This window comes from Macrosteles quadrilineatus, unplaced genomic scaffold, assembly GCF_028750875.1.
Source record: "Macrosteles quadrilineatus isolate MER2022 unplaced genomic scaffold, UCM_ALF_1.0 Scaffold_8__2_contigs__length_117827958, whole genome shotgun sequence".
Taxonomy (NCBI): Eukaryota; Metazoa; Arthropoda; class Insecta; order Hemiptera; family Cicadellidae; genus Macrosteles; species Macrosteles quadrilineatus.
Genome location: NW_026542601.1, coordinates 24,493,988 through 24,498,637, shown reverse-complemented (window position 1 = coordinate 24,498,637; position 4,650 = coordinate 24,493,988). Strand labels below are relative to the sequence as shown.

Genomic DNA, 4,650 nt, shown 5'->3' with positions numbered 1-4,650 from the left:
GTTCCCACGCTCCAGACAGCTCGCCTTAACTACTTCCTTCGCCACTTCCTATGTTGTCACTGACCTGTTTCCCTCCCTTCCCATAGCATTTTAGGATTGCCCATACCCTTATCTAATCGTCATAAACAGTTCCCACATTCCGGACAGCTCACCTTGACTACTTCCTTCACCACTTCCTACGTCGCGGACCTCTTTTCCTTCCTTCCCATAGCATTTTAGGATTGCAGATACCTTAATGTAATCAAAATAAACAGTTCCCACACTCCGGACTGCTTGCCTTTACTAGTCTACTTCCTTCATCACTACCTACGTCACGGACCTGTTTCCCTCTATTCCCATATTATTTTATGATTACCTTTACTACTTCCTTCACCATTTCCTACGTCGCGGACCTGTTTCCTTCCCTTCCCATAGCATTTTAGGATTGCAGATACCTTAATCTAATCGTCATAAACAGATTCCAGACTTCGCACTGCTACCCTTGACTACAATGTATCGAGTAATCTTCAGTATAATCTTTGCTAAATATTAACAAGTGATGTTTTTCCTTTTGTACTGTATTTGTAATTTGCTTGTATACTGTGGGTAGTTGGCTTATTATGAACACATGCTACAACTTCAAGTATTTTGTTTACTTTTTCCTTGTTATTTAATTCAGCCAATATGGTTACTTAGCAACCCATAAGACTAATGTAAAAAAATGTGATTTTCAGTTTCATTTTTCTACGTAATTAGATTTTCGTTGGCAGTTCTAACTGCAGTAAACTCGTTTTTAGGCCAGAAATAAACTATTTACAACATTTGAAGAAAATCGTCGGAGCCGTTTTCAAGATCTTGTTTGCAAGCAAGCATACATACATACAAGCAAACATTGCTCGTATTAGAGTATAGGATTTAATTATGTACCAATACAGACCTTTAGCTAATTGAAGTAATCTAATAATTAAGCTAAGACCATTAATACAAATCTATGAACTACCTTATAAATATGAATAAAATACCATAAATGACGGCCAGGTGCTTTGAACCATCGTAAAGTTTTCTAGTTTAAACCAGATTTTGGAAATAATTCATAAAGTAAAAATTAACAATGTGAAAAGAGGAATAGAATATTTGTAGATAGGTATGTTAGATGTAAAGACTCGATAAGCATAAGATCTTTATTTTTCAAATGTCTTTTTCACCCAATCCAAGTGTCCACAGTCTTGGTCATTTTCCGATTGGTATGCAGTGACCAGAGGTACAGATGTGACTGGACAGATCACAGTAGCCTGGTCCACAGTTAAGTGCTCTCACAGCTAAAATCATTTTAATATTTTCACTTTCAGCCCACTTTAAATTAATACCTAAAACTAAAAACCTTAACTTTTTTGTTTACTACAAACTAACATTTCAGTAGCAAAACACTTTTGCATTCAGGAAATTCCTAATTGTAAATGAGTTGTGTGTTTGAGTTTATGTCTACCTTAAACTTACTAAAGTATTTTTGACAGAAATATTACAATCAATTTCCATTTTAGCTTCTGAGCTGTTTTTCTTAATGTGATAAATAGGCTTACGTTTTTTATAATAAAAAAAGCTCAAATATGACGCATAGGTTGTTTAGATGTTTCCGCTTGTATCGTCATTGTCAAAACATTGCAGTTGGATGAAAAAATCCTTGTCATCGTATACTAATAAGAATACGTACATAGACGAGACGAAGACATTTACGGATAAAAACTAATAATAGGCCTATTACAAAATGCATGCCTTAATAGATATGTAATCCAATTTATCATACTGAAAAATATTACACTTTAGTGGTTTAAAATGTGTGTGCCTCTTAATTCTCTCTAGTTTTTTTTTTTTTTTTTATCTTTAAAACTCTTAATAGGAAATAGTTTGAATTTTAAATTATTAATAATGATTAGGCTAACGAGTTTAGAAAAATTGAAGTAAATTCAAAACTACACATTGACATACCACTTAAGACTGCTGCTGCCACAATGCTCACTACTATGATACGGTACATATTGAATTGTCTCATATTTTTGATCCAAAGACTTAAGTCTTATATACCTGTTCTATTTGCACATGTGGTTTGAAGAGTTTTCACCTCACATGTTTCAGAGTATGAAAAGAAACATACATGCATTCTTAATTGATTGTCTTGTTTGTTTGTATGCATTTGAAATGTGGAAGACAATGTCTTTAGTTTACTCCTTTAGACAGACAATGGACAATAGACGAACATTTGCATTTGATAATTCTTAAAGAAAAACATTAGTGTCAAGTCTATATTGAAGTCACAATGAAGACATTGCGAATAATCACACTAACTTTTCGCTTTAGATAATCATATTATTTCATAGTCTAGAAATGTTTTTAGCTTTAGGGAATATTGCCGTAGGTCTCATGGTAAGAACTGGACCCAGGACCGATTTACTTTTTCGTTTTGATGTTCCTAGAGGCCAAAAACACCACCCGTTCTAATAATGATTTATTACCTAGTAATATATAAAAGTCAAGTCAAAGTCAAATAAATCTTTATTCAGACATACAACAATGTGTACATGAATGCGTCTTAATCTTAAACTATAACTATAAGACAATAATAGGTTTTTTACATACCTCAGTCAAATAGTCCAATAAATGATATAGCTCAACAGCTTACATGTTTCGTTGCGAAGACAACATTTTCAAAGCTTGCAACTCGTCAAAAACACATTTAAAACACGGACACAACCACAGAAAACATTAATATGGTACGAATACACGATAGACTTTTAGTTAGCGCTATCATAATACTGATTTGGTCTGGCGCGGCGCGGGGTTGATAGCAGACTATCGTGTATTCGTACCGTATTAATATTTTCTGTGTTCGTGTCCATATTTTAAATGTATTTTTGACAAGCTGCAAGCTTTGAAAATGTTGTCTTCGCAACTAAACATGTAAGCTGTTGAGCTATACAGGGTGTTTTTTTTTTTAACTTGCATCTTTATTTTTGTAAAAACCGCAATAGATAGAAATATGCAGTTTGCGGGAATCATCTATTGACGTAGGAGGCCCAATCTTTTTTAATTCAACGTTACATTCACATTCCCCCCTTTCCCCCCCTGCCCCCAACTTAATTTTTTGTTAAAGCAAGGTACCCCTTGTGACATATCAAATGAAAGAGCATTAAAAAAAAATGTTTGATGAAAAAAAATTTAAAATCGGCTCATGAATTTGTGATACAATCCCCCCTTTTCCCCTCCTAGGAACTTAATTTTATTTTAATAGCAAGGTGCCCCTTGTGACATATCAAATGAAAAATAAATTTCACCAAACATTTTCTTTTTTCATGCTCTTTCATTTGATATGTCACAAGGGGTACCTTGATATTAAAAAAAAATTAAGTCCCGGGGAGATGGGGGGGGATATCTCACAAATTTATGAACCGATTTTTTATTTTTTTTCATCAAACATTTTCTGTTTTCATGTTCTTTCATTTGATATGTCTCAAGGTGTAGCTTGCTATTTAAAAATAATAATTTGGTGGCAGGGGGGAAAGGGGGGGAATGTGAATGTAACGTTGAATTCAAAAAGATTGGGCCCCCTACGTCAATAGATGATTCCCGCAAACTGCATATTTCTATCTATTGTGGTTTTTACATAAATAAAGATGCAAGTTTTTAAAAAAACACCCTGTATATATATTATAATTTTTAAAGTATATAAATAAGTAAAATATATTTTTTTCATACATACCTGCAAACAGTTTCCGCTCATCAATAATTTAGACTTTAGTACAAGGCCACTAAATCAATTTTTTTCTATTTTATTTTATTTTATTTTACATATCAACGGACAAACTCCATTTTTACATTCATGCAACAAAACAAGATGGAGAAAAAAAAACATTCGTAACAATAATATAGCATTGCTCTGGCCTTTTGCTCTGGCTTTTTCTGTGCGATATTCTGTCATTGACTTTTTGAAACGATTTCTTGTAAAGGGACGGTCCACACTGTAGCCTTGTTACTAATTCATTACCCAATGGCCAGTGGTGTCAGAATACAGGATCGAACCGCCAACCTTCAGATTGAGAGTGAGAGCTATAACCACTCTGCTACCTAGGGAACATTTTCGTCGATTTCTAAAGCAATCTCAACCGGATGCCATGCACATTCACATGTATTGACACGTTGTATTTTACAAAAGACAGATTTTGCAACATGAACTTGTAGCCTAAACGATTACCAAGCAAATTATTGGACTGCACGCCATGGTGATCTCAGCTTAGTAATTAAGATAACCAATTATGGCAATAAAATGCGTTGTAGTGTTATGTGTATTGGAGAAAGTTCAACATTTTATCTCGCCTCTTTCTACAACTCACTTATATTGTTATCGTCGGGCAGTTATTTACTATTTTGTAAATTATCAACTGTTTTGTTAATATCGTCTGGTATTTAACGCCGAGTTTCCGCAACTGTGAGAATTTGGATTGTAGACTTTAGATACTCGGGCTGCATGGCTGATTGCATAATGTTTATGCAATAGTGAGGTTCTAAACAGCGAAACAATTAATTACCTACAGAATGACTAAGCTGGACCATGCTGTTGGTAACAACAACGGTACTCGTGTTGTTGAACACATTTAATTAGGTTGAACGTAGGCTGCA

General features: G+C 34.1%; 1 long non-coding RNA gene across 1 annotated transcript; it reads right to left on the bottom strand.

Moving 5' to 3' along the window:
• Window positions 1-1,146: 1,146 nt before the first annotated feature.
• LOC128999286 (uncharacterized) lies at window positions 1,147-2,088 on the bottom strand. Its single transcript, XR_008491269.1, has 2 exons — window positions 1,966-2,088; window positions 1,147-1,298 (listed from the first exon to the last, which is right to left on the bottom strand). It is a non-coding gene; the product is annotated as an uncharacterized LOC128999286 (long non-coding RNA).
• Window positions 2,089-4,650: the final 2,562 nt, after the last annotated feature.